We start from the raw sequence: 18,614 nt of genomic DNA, 5'->3' as shown, positions 1-18,614 counted from the left end.
CCTTGATCTGACCATTGCACCTGACCTTAGGTCAAAGTTATTTGCTCATTCAATATTTTTTTCCCTAAGGAGGCATCTTAGAAATGTATGGTTTCGTCTAACACTCTGTCGTTTCGTCACATTAAACGATTCCCTAGAAATTGACTTCGCTGAAACCATGGCCTGACTTTGACCTGCCATAGGTCAGCGACCTTACCAGGTACACCTAAATGTTTGATGCAAACAATCCGCTATCAAATTGTCTACAGCTATGCAACACTTGGCGCGGCTACGCCGTGCAGTTCGGAAACCATTCCGAAAAAAACTTTCGGGGGGTCAATTTGACCCCACTCGAGCGCATATTAAGAACAACAGACATTAATTCGAAGACGTGGTTACGTCCATACCCAAGATCGCACAAAACAATCTAAAAAGCGTTACCGGTGTCACGGTGGCTATCTGACATGTACTGAAAGGTTATCCTTATCTTACCATCAAAATACACAAACGGCAAAATTCATCTAAAACATTCACAAACCTTTCCGGTTTTCACCAGGAGCGTCTAATTTCGCAGTCACAGATGTCGGTTGCAACGAGAAACACAGCAGCGCAAACACCCACCAGTTGGTTACCTGTCTAGGTGCCACTTCCATGCAGTCACTTATGTATCCGACAACGGGCCAAGGTGAATAGAGTTAGTCACAGACACGCATAGTAACAAAGGTTAAACACAAACATAGGCATGAACTTGCATCTCCCCTCCAACTTTGCTGGTGGCCAATCACAATCATTGTGGTAACTCCTGATTAAACATGTGCAGCAGTTAGTTTGCCGGCATCGGTGGATTCGGATTCCAAAATGGAAATATCGAATTTCAACAGTGTTTATGTAAAGGCAAAAATATCATTGTTAATTGAACCAAAGATAAATATCGCGGGTTTAAAAATTTGTGCAAGCATGCCGTTGTAGTGCCGTAGTTATGCCATAACCTACCGCTAAGGTAGTTCTCCATTACAAAAGCTATCATTTTTTACTTATGTTGGCCCTGGAGGAGGAAAACTAGGAGCGGAAATAACTGATATCAGTTGTTTATTTGAAACGTTATTGGCTCACACAATGATATCGGCTTCAACACCATTAAAAAGCATACGATTTTTGAACCATAACACGACGATGAAAAAGGAACAAAATACGCATCATATGAGAGCAAGATATTACACTCACCGAAAGCAGTGACGCGGAGTGCAGCCTAGGTTTTGAAAATAGAAGGAACTTAAGGTGGGCTTGAGCGTCCATTCATCAACGTAATTCCACTCGTCATTTTTGGGATACCGCGATATCTCTGTTAATCTGGCAGCAATGTGGAAACTCAATTCTACCAGCGGTACAACTGTTACGCACTGAAGTGAAATACGGACTGTTCGTAAGACGCTAAAATGAGATTCATTTCTCAGTCGGGGAGGGCCGGGGGGTGAGTGGGTGCCGAGCGACTGGTGGGATTTTGATTGCTGTCACATTCGTCGTCTGCTCCGTGCAAGTGCATGGCTAGCTACTATGGAGCACAAGAACCTATTGGAAATCCCCAAGGGAAACATATTCACACCGAGGTGAGGCTTAAAGTCGAGGTGAAGCTAAAAGTCAGGTGGATGGGTGTGGATTTCCATTCAAATGTTGGGACTTCAGTGCACTGTCACACAACTATCCTGCATTCTCTGAAAAATGGCCTAAAGCTTTTTCCCTACACATTAGCTATCCATCAGAACCTTGCGCAAGCTGACACACAACACCGGATGACGTTTGCCTTCCGGGTGAAGGAAAATGCTGAGGCCGATCCTGTATTTCTGAACCTTATCTGGTTCAGTGACGATGCCCACTTCCACCTGGATGGGAAATTTTATCGCACGGAATAAGGCCCAAAACTGCCCATTTGGCCCTCAGGGCTGTCAGACACCATGCTGGGGGCCCGCTGCACAGCTAAAAGGGTGTGGTGCACCAAGAGTTCCAACGGCCCATCTTCCTTTGAAAGTGCAGACAGTTCCGCGACCACAGTATACGACGTGGGCATGCTGACGTGTTTCTAGGAACGGCTGAAGCAAGACCTCGATGGCGGAGAGGAGAACATTTGATTCCAGCAATACGGACGACTCGTCATACGCCAAGGATGGCCTGGCCTGACATTTCGAAGAGCGCATCATCCGCTGAAAGACGCATAACCCGTAACCGGCACATATTGGGGACCTGACCCTCTAGATTTTAAGCTACGGTATTCCTGAAAACCCGAGGCTACAGAAAGAGCCTTCGGTTACCTGAAAAGTGCTTTACATCAGGTTGCACGCTCAATCACACTTGACGTAAACGCAAGGGTTGTCGGTGGAGTGGCAAAGCGCTTAACCAATTCCGCTCAATGCGCCGTATTTGCCGCTGGAGATGGGAAATGAAAATCGAGGTTTCAACGTCCGTCGTTTGCTGCCTGGCTGACCAATAGTGGTATCAACTCCCGCTAACACTCTGCCCAATATCTTGCATCGAACGCAGTTTTCTACAGCTGAGCACTGTCGAACGAGGCTCATGGACTGATGTAGGTATTGCGCTCTCGAGACATTTCTGCGTCATGTAAAGTAGGTAAACTCAGCAACCCAGACTTCAGATTCAACAGCTGAAGACTTTAGCAAAGTTTAGCAAAGGTATGATGAGGTTGTTTTTGCGGTACTGCGATGCAGTACATTTGCAAAGCCTATTGGTTCGACCATGCCGTAAATTCTTTTACAATTAGAATGCATCGTAAATGAAAATATCGATGCTAAGGAATGCGCATAAGCTCTTTGCAATGGTGTTCCGTGTAACTAGAAAGTAATCAGACGTACTGCCCTGTGGTGACAGCATTTGCCGAAGGAGAATTTGCTGAGAATATTCCTCTGGCGTGAGAATTCAGTCGGCGGCAGCAATGTGCAGGTCGCTTGTGTGATTGAACAAGAACATGTCCGAGCCGGCCACGATCGAACGCATGGCTCACAGCCCGGACACGGCGCTCCTGCCAGTCTCCGACACATGACTCACAGCCCGGACACGGCGCTCCTGCCAGCCTCCGACACATGGCGCACAGCCCGGACACGCGCACTCCTGTCAGCCTCACATACATGGCACACAGCCCGGACACGGCGCTCCTGCCAGCCTCCGACACATGGCTCACAGCCCGGACACGGCGCTCCTGCCAGCCCCCGACACATGATGCACAGCCCGGACACGGCGCTCCTGCCAGCCTCCGACACATGGCGCACAGCCCGGACACGCGCACTCCTGTCAGCCTCACATACATGGCACACAGCCCGGACACGGCGCTCCTGCCAGCCTCCGACACATGGCTCACAGCCCGGACACGGCACGTCTAGATAAGGAGTTCCATCCAGCCCCGGATTCAAAGCGGATTCTATCCGGCTTGGCAGAGTGTTTTCTGGCGCTGCCCTGGATAAAAGCTCTCCAGTAATCCCACTTGAGGACTGCCTGAATGGAGCTGTTTTCCTGCCGCTGAATCTAATTCAGCACGCACAGCTCGGCGAAATTGAACATTTATTGGTTCGCTTTGGTTCTGGCGGGAGGCGCACGGCGGCGCCCCGCACCTGGCTATAATGGGGCTAATATCCCGCGGGAGAGGAGTCCGGGCCGCACCGCCAGCCGCGCTGATTTACGCCATACGATTGAGATGTTATATCACATCCAGCCAGATTTATGTCCTTCTTTAAAAGCCAATTTGGCGGGGTCGATGATTCGCAGGCGCGGTGACGCGGCTCCAGCGAGCCGGCGATCATGGATTACCTGCCCGGACCCGGCGGGCGAGGTTCGCCCCTCATGACGTCGCCGCCGATCAGCCGTTCATCTGATCAGGACGCCATACCCCTCAGCCGGTCAGCAACAGACTGAGGGTGCACAGAATCTCCGCTGCGCCCGCTTGCTCTCTCTCTCTCTCTCTCTCTCTCTCTCTCTCTCTCTCTCTCTCTCTCTCTCTCTCTCTCTCTCTCTCTCTCTCTCTCTCTCTCTCTCTCTCTCTCTCTCTCTCTCTCTCTCTCTCTCTCTCTCTCTCTCTCTCTTTCTCTCTCTTCTCTCTGGGAGTCCACTGTGACCCGCCCGCTTCTTGCCAGCGTGCTGCCGACTGCGACCACCTTGGCCACTGCTCTCTGCTCCGGTACCACCTCAGAAGCGAATAGGGAGTTTGTATGGGGTGGCTCATCTGACAGGTGATCGTAACAGGCTTTTATGTTACAGATATTTTAGCTTTTTATACGTTGTCATAGCCAGCATTCATCTGCATTGTTGTATTCCTAGCACACTTTGTCATCACGCGGGATCCATGGATAGGTTTGAGTCCGGCTACCGTCGTTGCTGCTGCTGATATGGCCAATCGGGGTCAGTGTGGAGGTTTGTATGTGGAGTTGAGGCCGCCGGTACCTGTAGCACCCGACTCTGAAAATTGCAGGGCAACCTGTTCGTTTGACGCAAAATCTAGCCGCACAAGACACCAGACAGGTACAAATGGTAGGTGCATACCTATAAACTCCGTTAGGTTATCAAGCTGTGCATGTGAATGTGAGGTCGCAGTATTGACTGCAGCCGCAGTCCTGTGGCTGGCGAGCCGTCCACCTGGGGCCAGTCTCGGCTGGCTGGTCCCAGGGGTGGCCTGTCGCAGGCCTGGCCATAAGAGCACGTGCGGGCGGGGCGTGCCCACACACAGGCCGCGCCAGCTCCCCGGACCTGCAGCCGTCGGCCGCGGCGCTGCAGATGATGCAAAACAGTTCTGACTCGGCTGTCCCCACGGTCCCCCACACCGCTTCGAGTGGCTAATATTGGCTGGAGACGTACATCATCGGGTGACGTGGGGTCGGGCAGCAGGCATCAGCTGACAGAGTCGGACAGCAGGCACCAACTGACAGAGTCGGGCAGCGGGCACCAGCTGACAAAATTGCGCAGCAGGCACCAACTGACAGGGTTGAGCAAGCAGGCACCAGCTGACAGAGTCGGGCAACAGGCACTAAGTGACATAGAGTCGGGCAGCAGACGCATGCTGACATAGAGTCGGGAAGCAGGTACCAGCTGACAGAGTCGGGCAGCAGGCACCAGCTGACAAAATCGCGCAGAAGGTACCAACTGACATAGACTTGAGCAGCAGGCACCAGCTGACAGAGTCGCGCAGCAGGGGCCTACTGGCATAGAGTCGGGCTGCAGGCACCAGCTGACAGAGTCGAGCAGCAGGCACCAGCTGACAGAGTCGCGCAGCAGGCACAAACTGTCATAGAGTCGGGCAGCAGGCAACAGCTGACATAGACCGCCATCATGCCATCGTGGCAGCTCTCCACGGCCTGCTCTGCCGCCATCCGGTGCCGTGTCGTTGGGGATCTCGCCCAGAGACCTCAATTTCCTGTCGTGGATAACGAATGTTGCATGGCAGTGACCTCCTGGGACGGCAGCGTGAACGGTCACGCTCTTCGTGGCCTGAATGTTCTCCGGATGCTCGGTGGTTCGCGTGGCGACGTTGCCACGAACGTGCCGACCGCGTGGAGGACGCGGATCTTCGGTCCTGCGCTGCTTGGCAGACTCGGCTACGTTGCGCAGCCGTTCGACGCCGACCCGCGTGGTTAGTGGGCCGCCACCCACTCCGACGACACTGAGCGGGGCAGGGCCGGAGAGGTGTGCACCAGCTGGTGGATCTGCCAGCCAACCCGTGATCGTCCCTCGGCCTGTCGAGCGGACGGTCTGCTGAGCCTGCTGCCTCGTCGGCGGCGTCGGCCCGTCCGTCTCATTCCGACGGCAGCCTGCTCTTTATCGCACACGTCTGCTGTGTGGGACGGCGATTTTCCCTAAGTTTCCAAACTTGGGCGCCAATCGGCAATGGTTGTGACAGCTCACAGAGGTTAAATGGGGAAAATTCCGCAGGTCACAGGCACGGGCCGCGGACAAACGCTGCTCTGATCAACGCGTTTGCATCGGTACAGCCTCTGCTAGTATCAGCCTCTCGGCGTGGCGTCGGCGGCAGCAGTGGCCGACCGGGCCGGTGGCTGCAGCGCCGGTCCGGCTGGCCGGGGCCCAGTGCTGCAGCCGGAGGTCAGCCGTGCCCGCCAGCGGTCCCTGACCTGCCTAGCGGCACTGATCCGGCCATGGCCTCCGGCGCACCGACACCCCGGAGGCCTGTGAACACGGCATCGAAAATGAGCTTCCCTTGGACACATGGTGCATGGAACAGGTGCAGTTGAGCATGCCCGGATCAAATGCACCGAGCACCGCCCGGGTTAAAGGCCATACTGAAAACCAACATGGGTTTCATCTAGTATCTCCAACATTTCGTCCATCATTCTCACGCGACGAGCTTCTCGTGTGTTGTTTTGTCTACACTCTTTTCAGCATTGCGAAACTCTGCTGGAAACCTTTTTCATGCAACTAGCTTCAAACTCGTCGTTTAGAGCGCTACATATTTGCCTGTAGTTATGTCTGACCTAAAAGAAACTAGTTGAAGACTTTGCAACGCATATCACTCGCCATGCGTGTCAAAATTTCTTTTCGGCTTTGCGACTGCAGCCATCACTGATGAATATGCATTGAGAGCTGGAGTAACCAAGCTGTGCTCTTTCGACAGCCTCGTCAGCTTTAGCCAAGCCCCGACGCATTTCACCAGCAGGAATTCGTCTCCAGAGGGCACCTCACCGGCTTTAATGATGCACTTGCTGAGGCGGACAAAGAGATCCTTCTAGGCTGCTTGATACCGGCCGCTCTTCCCAATGAGAGGACCAGAGTGTGGCCCTGTTGGCACATCGACGGTGATTGGCTGGCTGCTCCGTGCCCGCTGGGAATGCAGGCGTCCAGAAACAACGCCATTTCCTGCCTGCACTCCCAGCGCTCTCAGTGTCTCGCGGTCAGCCACTGCCTTATAGCTGAAGGTGTGCACCGGCGCTGATCTCCTGACCATGCTATAACAGCCACATTGCTCATCCCCGTCGTTCAGCGCCCATGTTTTCGGCGGCCTTTTCAACAATGTAATACAGAAATGCATTTAGCATAGCAGACATATCAGTGACACAAGGCTTTTCCATGTCAGTCTGCCGTTGTCCTGACATCAAAACTACAAAGACTGGCATTATTTGTACGTCTCTAAAGCGCTCAACGACGGCCCTCCATGTGCAGAGATGTTCCTATGTGCATGTGAAGCAATGCAATGCAATCGGAAGTCCGTATGGATAGAGGCGTGCGGCATTCCTAAAATGAACGCGGGATAAATTTGCGCTCTAAAGCTGCGACATGAACATAAAGTGTCAGAAAGCATAGTCAAACGTCCTGTGCTTTCGCATAGCAGTGTCATTCATCCATAGAAAGCCCGTTGGTACACCAAGATGTGACTTCCTTACAGCATGTCGGGGGCTATTCGTGGATTGGAAACATTCAAGCGTAATCGATATTCCTGAACAATGTCACCCACAAGGAGATAACATGACGTTGTGCACTTGACTGATGATGCCACAGATGGCATGAAGTACCTTGAATGTCGCCAAAGCTGTCGACGATTTAATACCTTATTATTTACGACGTGCTGTATAGATTGCTAGCCATCTATCTACACGCACGAGTTACTTTGCCAGGTGAGCTTGTCCCCGCTTGCTCTCCCCGATAAGAGGACCAATGACACACGGCTCTAAAAAATAGAGCCTTTGTACATAAAACGCCACACAAAAGTATGGTGATAGCGGTAAAGAGCGTAGAAAATACTCGAACCCCTACCTAGGTTTTCTTTTCAGATAGGATTTCGGGTGGAAATAATTACAATTATTGCGCGCTTAAAACACAGTAACTAACTCATCAGCTGGATTTTCCCGGCAACAGTGCAATATCACCCGATTTACCTTCATCATTGATTGACATGGGAATGCATGAACATTTCATGTCATGAAAAAACCTCAGGCCGGATGCGATACAGAACCAGAACGACTGTCCAGATCCAATGGTTAATTCAAAAGAAGGCAGAGGGTTGCACGTCTTCGTGAATAAATCAAATCACTTGCCGTTTCCCTGGCATTTTCAAGGATGGATGTTAGATCGTAGTAGCTAGTACGGATACTGAAGACATGACATCAATCACTAGGTGTAGGCGAATGAACTGGCTTCAACTCACTACTGGTCTCCCTTGACCCATAGATGCACCAGTAATTGACCACAAGCGGCTTCAGTGACATTATCCAAAGTAATATACTTTGCGTGACCATGTGCCCCAATCCGAGATGGACTAGGTTATGAAAGGTATGCACGCGCCTGTACCCCTGTTTATTATGACAAATGGCCACTGCGTGTTTCGCGTTACTGGTTACAAAGGCCCAAACAAAAAAGTCTAGGAGATCCATCGACTTCAGTAGCTGCTGAAGTAATCCGGTCATATTACCTCATTGCACATAATGTTCTGCGTTTCCGGTTCAGGTGATCTGTAGAGGACCTGGACTTGGGAAGAAGTCAGTTACGTCATATTTACTAATCACAGACGAACATCACAAATAATTGCCTCTGATCTTGTCAATTTAACATTTACGCAATGACCTGAACTCCAATTTTTGGCTACCAAACACAACATTTTACATGCGTCAAGCTGTTTGATGCCTGATACGACGTAAGACGTTTGATCCTGATACGCTGAGGTCACATAATGATGACTTCTACGTGCGGTCACATGATGATGCCTCAAACGCCGTCCTCACATGATGATACCCGATACGCTGCGGTCACATGATGATGCCCAAACGCTGGTCACATGGTGATTACCCGATACGCTGCGGTCACATGATGATGCCCGATACGCTGTGGTCACATGGTGATTAACGATACGCTGCGGTCACATGATGATGCCCGATACGCTGTGGTCACATGGTGATTAACGATACGCTGCGGTCACATGATGATGCCCGATACGCTGTGGTCACATGGTGATTAACGATACGCTGCGGTCACATGATGATGCCCGATACGCTGTGGTCACATGGTGATTAACGATACGCTGCGGTCACATGATGATGCCCGATACGCTGCGGTCACAGGATGAAGCCCGATGCTCTGTGGTCACATGGTGATTAACGATACGTTGTGGTCACATGGTGATTGACGATACGCTGCGGTCACATGATGATGCCCGGATACAGGTCACATGGTGATGCCTCATACGCTGTCGGTTACATGATGATGCCCGATACACGGCGGTCACAGGATGATACCCGATACGCTGCGGTCACAGGATTATGCCCGATACTCTGTGGTCACATGATGATGTCTCATACGCTGCGGTCACATGATGATGTCTCATACGCTGCAGTCGCAGAATGATGTATCATACGCTGCGGTCACATGATGATACCCGACACGCTGTGGTCGGATGATTATGCCATCATACGCTGCGGCCACGTGATGATGCCTCATACGCTGCGGTCACGTTATGATGCTTATACGCTGCGGTCACAGGATGATGTCTGATGCGCTGCGATCACAGGATGTAATAAAAGCGAAAGCAATGGCTGAAAGAAACGCTCGATTGGCCAGCCGAGGCCAGGGAAGAGCGACAGCGGCTCTCCGCTTCTCTCCTCGGACGGCTAGATCGGTTCGGTGGCTGAGAAGTTCGTGTTTACTCTGAATACAAATCCAGACTTAGCGCGTCGAAGTAAAACTAACCGTATTTTAAGACGTGGACTCGTAGCAGCAGGATAAGTGCTCTTAAAAGGTCGGCTCGCCTGGAATAAAATCGCAACTTCGGCCTCAAAGTACTGTCGCAGTTTTGTCACGCGCGGCACACGTGCGCGTGCTCCTATGACGCTGGAATGATGACAACCGTGAGCGCCAACAAGAATACACCGGTGGAAAACCGCAGCTCGTGCAAGCCGCCATCAGGGTCGCACGAGTGACGCACCGAGTCGCGTATGCTTCTATGAGCCACCGCCGAGCATGTCGATGTCAGGCAGTGTCACTTGCACCGACAACAAAGGTCACAGGTGCCACTCCACCGAAGCCACGTGCTGCGCCGCTCCCAAAGCAGAATCAAGTTCGCACACTTGACAAACAGTTTGGGGGCCGTTTTGCTTTTGGAACGCGCCTGGTTCAAAGTGTCCACATGCGAGGTCGCCATGCGACCGTCATGCGACAGTGCTGCCAGCTCGACGCCGACAAAAGCCTCCCGTCGACAAGGGAAGTTTTAAATATAAAGTCCGTTGGAGAATATGGAGTCGAATGCTTGCTTTAAAACCTGTTGTTGCCTTTTACCGTCGTTGGGCGGACGTCAGACACCTCGCTGCATCCTGGAACCCTGCGTACAGCTGGCTGAAGCACCAAGCGTGGCCGGCGTCGGACAGCCACCGTGGACATTGATCGGTATGTATGACGTCACTGACCCGACAGTGCAGGTGACCTTTGCCGTAGGAATTCACGGCGAAGTGATTAAGTCGATGTATTGTGACCTGACTTTTTGCTACAAAATTTTCGCGTGCAATGCTAGTGCGGTTTACAGGAGTCTTTTTTCTGGTGTGTGGGGGGGGGGGGGGCATTGGCATGCTGCGTCATGCACTTGACGTTTCATCATGAGAATAGCCTGACGCGTCAAGTTAGGCTACAACTGCCGACATATAGAGCTTATGAAATGTATGAAATGAACCAGTTCCCTAAAATATCGCGTGATTTTTCCTCGATCTTTGGGTCTCAAATTTTTCGTCCATTTTTTTTGTACGAATACTCAGACACCTATCCGACATCCGCTGGTTAGCGCACCTGCCGTGAGTTGTCGGTAACAGAGGACAGTACGGATATAAATAACATTGGCCAAGCTTCATTAATTTTACGAGTTGAACTTCCCTGCTTAAAACAGGTCGGGTCGTAAATCAATCGTGAGCAAGTCCGAAACGATGCATCTGGTCGATTATAGCCGGATTTGTAATGGCCAAAGCATACGTAGGCGATGAAATTGAAAGAAAGCAAAAATTAATGAAGCAAGGCACGCGGCCCTGCGCAAGCGTGCGATTAGAGACACACGGCAAGCTCTTGACATTTTTGCTCCTTCTGACCTCGAAGCACATTGCACGCCATAACGGAGTACTGGAGTGCACTTCCCTCTCTGGCAATGCGGACCTGGTGCTTTGGCTGAGGTGTCGTTTCTGAAGTACATACATTGGTTGTTGCCAACCGACAGGCATCGTAGAGCGCCACGTACCAATGGTCAGTCACTGCACCGCGTTCGCCGAACACGTCCCATGAGACAGGAGCTCCCTCCCGATGGACTGGCCCGTCCCCATTCTAGAGCCCGGAACGCGCTGTATTTGCCGACCCGGCCGACGCTCCAGGCTATTTCAGCGCGTGCCGGTTGCCTACCAAGCAGGTTGTTTATAAACCGGTCCAATCATGCGCCATTATACGGCAGCAATTCAGTGGTTATGCCGGAGCGTAACGAGCGAGGGGAAGAGGCAAACTGGCACGCATCAGTGACGTGGAGGGGAAAAAACGCTGTCAAGCGAAATGTGGCATTATCGTGACAACCAGCAATCCGTGCCGGCGAGCTCCAAACCAGACGTGGGGAGTCCATACAGCGTGACGCATGGCGCTGTGTCGAGACCAACGAAACTCCACGACCAGAAGCCATGTTTTGCTTACGCAACGCATAAATGTCACCGTGATGTTCCCAGACCGCAACATGTCACTGGACCCCAAATCAATGCAGAACAGCCTAGCGGCAGCAAGCTGCTCCCTCACGTCCAGCCCGGTGGCCAAACGACCGTACGTAGCCGCCTGTCGGGTCTGTCTTGCTCCCCTCACCCCAGTCCGGCCAATTTGCAGCAGGAACGGTGCGGGCCGACTACCAAGCGCGCGCGCAGGTATCGCCGGGGCCGCCCGTCGCTCGTCGCTCGCGCCCCCGGCCACCCCGACGCGTTACGTGGCCGGCAATCAGATGCAATCAGCCTCGGCGCCGGCGCCGGCGGGCTGTGGAGTCCGTCTGGCGACTGACGGACGCCCTGAGGGTGGCGTGATTGGGCGGGGTCGGCGGGCTGTGGAGCCGGGATCGGCGGGCCCTGGAGCCCGTCCGGCGACTGGCGGACGCCCTGAGGGTGGCGTGATTGGGCGGGGGTCGGTGGGCTGTGGAGCCAGGGTCGGCGGGCTGTGGAGCCCGTCCGGCGACTGGCGGACGCCCAGAGGGTGGTCTGATTGGGCCGGGGTCGGCGGGCTGTAGAGTCCGTCTGGCGACTGGCGGACGCCCTGAGGGTGGTCTGATTGGGCGGGGGTCGGCGGGCTGTGGAGCCGGGATCGGCGGGGTCTGGAGCCCGTCCGGCGACTGGCGGACGCCCTGAGGGTGGTCTGATTGCGGGGGTCGGCGGGCTGTGGAGCAGGGGTCGGCGGGCTGTGGAGTCCGTCGGCGACTGGCGGACGCCCTGAGGGTGGCGTGATTGGGCGGGGGTCGGCGGGCTGTGGAGCAGGGGTCGGCGGGCTGTGGAGCCCGTCTGGCGACTGGCGGACGCCCTGAGGGTGGCGTGATTGGGGGGGGGGGGGGGGTCGGCGGGCTGTGGAGCAGGGTCGGCGGGCTGTGGAGTCCGTCTGGCGACTGGCGGACGCCCTGAGGGTGGCCTGATTGAGCGGGGGCCGGCGGGCTGTGAAGCCTGTCTGGCGACTGGCGGACGCCCTGAGGGTGGCCTGATTGGGCGGGCGGTCGTGCGGGCCCGCCGGAGCGAGGCCGTTTGTCAGCTGTCCGCGCCGAGGGAGCGGCAGACAGCTGACCGAGTGTCGCCGGCAGACGCTGAGGGCGGGGGCTCGCGGCAATGGGGGCCCGGACGACGGCTGCCGGGCGACCGGACGCCGGGTGCGGCGGTGAAAGTGTGATATGGGGACGCGCGCAGACGCACAGACGTGCGCGACAAGGCCACAGCAAATCGTCCCGCGCCAGGGCCGGCGTGCACCGGGCGCAGACAAGATCGATTCGCATGCTCCCTTCAGGTGAGTCCTCGGGGCGCGAGCGCTGAGCGTCGCCGGCAGGGTCATTACCAGGCAAAGGTCACCGGTCAGCAATACGAGGCCAGTCCACGCGGTTTGTCATTGTCAAGAGCGACTACAGGTGGGTGTTGCCCGTCGCGCCCGCACAGCGCCGTGAGGTCAGGCCAAAGGTCATCAGATAATCGGAAATGTCGCTATAAGTTAGTCATACAGTCCGCCGCACACGGCCGTTGTGTTGTTAACCTAAACAACGCCCTTCGCTATTTTTCTCCTCCCTCATTCCCACCCTATTATTTTTCATGCTCTCCTCCTCTCTCCCTCCCCCGTCTCTCTCTCTCTCCCTCCCCTATCTCTCCCTTCTCTCTCTCTCCCGCGCTCTCTCCCGTCCCTCTCTCTCACCCTTGCCGGGTTTTACCGTGCGGCCATCACAGCTAGTCTGCAGTCTCATTTCATAGCTGCGGAAGCCCGCATGAGTCCGATCATCTTGGCCAGCGGAGCAGCGCCCTTCGGCCAATCACAGCTTCCTCAGCTCATGAGCGATCGGGTCCCCCAGGGACACCTTGCGCCTCGCCTTCAAATCCAATGTGGTCGCTGCCCGACGCGGCGAGCCACGACCCCGCACTTTACGGCCCGTGCCGCGCGTTCAATTGACACGGCGGTCCGTCTCGGGGCAGGTCGGTTCTGTCACACCGCCTGGGGTCGCCCGGTCACGTGTGCCTTTAGAAGCCGTGGATCGCCTGCAATCTACGGCGCCCGGCCCCGGCCGCAGTGCGGTGACGCCGGCACGGGTCGCCCGAGTTATGGGCGTCAGGACTGATCTGCCCGGCCGGTCGGCGGGGCCTGCGGGAGCTGCTGGGAAGCCAGGCAGCGGGAGTGCCTTGCTGGGAGACCGGGCTGCGGGAGCTGTCTGTTGGGAGGCCGGGCTGCGGAAGTTGTCTGTTGGGAGGCCGGGCTGCGGAAGTGGTCTGTTGGGAGGCCGGGGCCGCCGGGCTCACAGCAGAGGCCGAGTGTCAAGGCTGAGTGCCGGCTGCCGGGCGTCGAAACTGAGTGCCGACTGCCGGGTAACGAGACTGAGTGACGGTGGCTGAGTGTGCAAACTGAGTGACGGTGGCTGAGTGTCGGAGCTGAGTGCCGGCTGCCAAGCGTCGAGACTGAGTGACGACGGCTGAGTGTCGGGGCTGAGTGCTGGCGCAGAGTGTTGTGGCTGAGTCAGAGACGAACGATGGCTGGGTATGCGCCAGGGAACGAACGGGAAAGTGAAAATGTGTAACATTCCCTGGAAGTGGCGAAATGGTCTGGTGAAACAGTCATACCCAATAAGTAATAGAAACAGGAACGAAATAGCTATGCGATGACTGTTTAGACTCTGCAATGGTGCGTAATGTCCAAACCGGACATAAGTGACACAGCCGTTTGAGGGCTAACCATATCGTTGTTGGAAAGCCATCCTAAAGCTGCAAGTGGAAAAATGATTGGCCCGCGACATGCGCCCTGCTACGCACTTCGTCATAAACAATATGTCCAAGTTGCAGTGGGTGCATTCTCCATTTCATTTCAGCTTCTAAATATGTATCATGTTGTCCTTTGTGTTGATGTCAGATTACTTGCACATCAAAGCCTCAAGTTCTATTTCCCATAAAGCAAAGCCACCTGCCGCTTCCACCGCACCACACGATATATTGTATGTGCTTTTTGGGCGAAACATGCTGCTCAGGGTGATAGATCTTCATTGTGGGTAGACAGCATTTTCATTTCCTGGTGTTTTTCTTGCGGAACCGGAGAGACAGGCCACCTCGCCCTAAATTTGACGGGCTTGTGCGGGTGGCCGGGACAGCAGGCCAGGCTCGCGCTCCCGTGGCGCTGCGGGCCAGGCTTGGCTCGCGCTCCCGTGGCGTGACAGGCCAGACTCGGCCCGCGCTCCCGTGGCGTGAAAGACCAGGCTCGGCTCGTGGTCCCGTGACGTAAAAGACCAGGCTCGGCTCGCGCTCGCGTGGCGTGACAGGCCAGGCTTGGCTCGTGCTCCCGGGGCGCGGCGGGCCAGGCTTGGCCGGCGCTCCCGTGGCGTGACAGGTCTAGCTTGGCTCGCGCTCGCGTGGCGTGACAGACCAGGCTCGGCTCGCGCTCCCGTGGCGTGACAGGCCATGCTCGGCCCGCGCTCCCGTGGCGTGAAAGACCAGGCTCGGCTCGCGCTCCCGTGGCGCGGCAGGCCAGGCTCGGCTTGTGCTCCCGCGGTGTGACAGGCCAGGCTCGGCCCGCGCTCCCGGGGCGCGGCAGCAGCGAGTGGCGACGCGTGCCTCAAGGCTTGGAGACGAACGTGCTCCGCGACCACCGACTCATGGGGCCGCCTGAATATCAGCATTCGTTGCGAGATTCTTATTGATAGTAATGGTTCTTATGAGCGACAATGTTGTTAGTTCTGTAGCTTTTCTCTTCGCTGCCATGACGGAGGATGGGAAATATTTGGCCGCACGTGAAAGGTGAGTTTTTTCTGAGGATGTCAGTTCCGATACGCTGTTTATACCGTGACTCACACGTCATGTGAGGACGATCACGTGACATGTCTGTTGAACAGCGAGATATCTCGATTAGAAAACTGGTCTTCGGCCATTTTGCGCTCATACTGTGACAACGTGTCATAAGGGGCAGCGTGGTAAATGAACTATGTACAAAACCCTCAACAAATGTGAGGATTGGCGTGCAGGATGTATATCAGGCATCAGGCACCTATGCTCATCTATGTGTACGTGCTAGGTAAGTACATCCACGGTACAGTGCGCATACGTGCCATGCATGTCATGTGTGGATACTTTGAGGTATTTGGATATGCTTGGAGATGCATGCCTGATATTCATATACGCACGTCTCGTAAAAGCTCTGAACCGTTGGGTCGTGCCACCCTGTTCATTTTGCAGGTCCATTCATGATCCATTTTCCACTTTGTGTAAACAGATTTAGACCTTCTGGGACCAAAAATCAAGTATCAGAGTCGCATTAGGTGTCATATCCCTCTCGGAACGGAAACGACTTTCCGATTGAATGCGTCTTATCGCTTCTCCATCTTCTCGTGGCGGCGTACAATATCTCCAGCAAAATCAATAATATCCAAACGAGTTTATGAGCGGCAGCCGCAGTCTTGCATGAAGCCCAACGGCATGATATCCCATAATATCTCTAATAACTCGCTCCCTCCACAGCATTTCCTTGTTCCGCCTTCAATTCAATCGCATCGAAAGCGCTCGCTAGTTTCCATTACAGAAAATCCCCGTCACTCCCCTGTAGTGCTGAATGGCCCGGCAGGCGATCCGGGCCCTCCAGCTCCGTCTGTGCGCTGAACTCGGCTGAAATCATTCGCTTCGCCCATCGGCCCGTGCGCTTAATGAACTTCCATCCTTTCGACCGGGCGGCCGATGAAAGACGACTCGTCGGTCAATGCGCCTCATCGGACGGCTGTGGGGAGCGTCGGCGCCGACAAACATGCCCGGTGGTCCTGTCATTACGCCGCAAGGGTCTAGTTTCCTTATTCAATGTCTCGGAAGGGGGGGGGGGGGTGAGCAGGGCTCCAGGCCCCCAACTTTGAAAAAGGGAGTCAAATATGGGATGAGCTTGGTGTTGGTGAGTTTTGTGGGTAGGCTTGGCGATGTGTTCCCGGCTAAGCCCTCCCCATGTGTTTTGTGAAACTATACCCCTGCTGCAGTCATTATTCTAGGCTTGCCTGTGTTGGCAGATAAATTCGGTGTCAACAATATTGCATGAACAGGCGTGCGGTTGGAAGCGCAGAATAATTCTCATCTTAGCGATGCATTCGATCGCAGCTTTCTGCGTCGGTTCTATCCCGGACACTGTATATGTAGTCAAAATAGACAGGTTTCCTGGCAAGGCCTCGTGAGTACGCGACTTCAGTGGTCCCACCGGCACGGCGGATATACGTGCCCTGTCACAAACCGTCCTCCTCATCACTCGCCGCACTGATGTCTCGGCGACCACCTCGTGGCCCGTCCCGCGGCCGTTTGTAAGTGATAAATGCATTGGCTTCACTAGAGGCTCTCATGAAGGGTAGATTCGGATCACCGGGATGCGCTACACGTGGCGGCCGTGTTGCCATCGGTCTGTGTCTCATTCGCACATCGGACAATATCTCGGGCGGGCGTTAACAGGGCGATGGACGGCTTATGTAATGCCGCTTTAGCCATGTTATCCTCGGGACGCGTGCCTGATATCTGCCCATCGTTACACCACCAAGTCCCCGGAACGTTTGTCACGTGCTCCGCTAGCTGCCACAGAGCTGGCAGCTAAACAAGTGAACACGGTTTCTATCGATCACTTGGTACAGAGTGCCGTCGGACTGGCGGCGGGGTCTGCGCAGCCCTGCTCGGCCGCAGCCGCACCAGGCTCGTAAGATCGCACCCACGCCCGTCTGCCGGCTCAGCCTCAGCCTGTATGTGCTCGGGGCCGTTGGTGGCTGTCTATGCCGAGTTTTTACAGCGCTGCGCCGGTGCCGAACACCGATACGAAACGATATGTGTGCCCTCGTAACTCACCAGCATTTGAACCTCGCCCCTTCTTCTTTGTTGGCCTTCTGGTGTGATGTTTATTCACGAATATTCCTTAAAATAAATTTGTCACCATCTAAATTCTTTTGAGTAATGCAAAAAGTACGCATTTTGATCTGAAAACGTCAACTTTGACATTGGTTTGCAGAAAAAGTGTATACTCGCGGACAAATGACCAATCTAAAATAAATGTTGAAGCATCCTTTACGAGGCTAGCAAAATTTTCATGAGGATGTATGGCCTCGTTCGATCTGCCGTTAGCACAATTGTCAGCTGGAAGACGTGACGTCATGTGTGCTGGCGGAGCGTTCGACGTGTGGGCTGGCGGGAGAGTTTTTAACCTTACACTTTTTTTAAATTTTAACTTTGGTCGCGTTTGATCTGTCGTCAGCACGTTTGTTAGCGCCAGTCACGGCCCATTATTCGCCCTATGTCACGTCACGTCACCACAAAGCCACGACGCCTGTTTCGTCACGCGCCGGCTGACGATGATGCCAGAATTTTGTGTTAGCCCGTCGGCATGGGGAGAAAGCGCCACCAGATTTTTTTTTCTAATCGCTCTGACTGAAGTGGGAGTTTTATTTGGTAGCTCTTGCGTTCGCGGGTGCGTGAGGTGGGATGGTGGCACTTACGCCTAATTTTGAGGGAGGTGCGACGTGAGATAGATAAGGGAGAATTGAAATGCCAAGAGGAGCGATGAAAAGGTGACGATGATTCGTGTGGTGTGTAGTTGCGTTGCTCAGTAAATGAATAGCGTTATGGTTGGACTCCTAAAATGAGAGAGAAGAATTTGAAATGGATTGGAAATGGGAAGAAGCTACCAACATACGGATGGGATACATGGTGGTGATACCGCAGCAGAAGCCTCATTTCCAAACACCACTTTGTACGTAGCGTGTCAGCGGTAACCCGAAGTTAGTATGTAGTCTGAAGTAAAGGGTAAAGCAAGAAGGGAGGCTAAAGTTTAAAAACTTTCCAGTCAGCCCACACATCGAGCGCACCGTCAGCACGCATGACGTCACGCATTCCAGCTGACAAACGTGCCGACGGCAGATCGAACACGGCCTATATCAGACCACGCACTAACGCTGGCTTGCCGTCAACCAGGAC

The sequence above is a fragment of the Pollicipes pollicipes genome, unplaced genomic scaffold (genome assembly GCF_011947565.3).
Source record: "Pollicipes pollicipes isolate AB1234 unplaced genomic scaffold, Ppol_2.1 Scaffold_6686;HRSCAF=7923_pilon_pilon_pilon, whole genome shotgun sequence".
In the NCBI taxonomy this organism is placed as follows: Eukaryota; Metazoa; Arthropoda; class Thecostraca; order Pollicipedomorpha; family Pollicipedidae; genus Pollicipes; species Pollicipes pollicipes.
Note: the sequence above shows the minus strand (reverse complement) of the source record.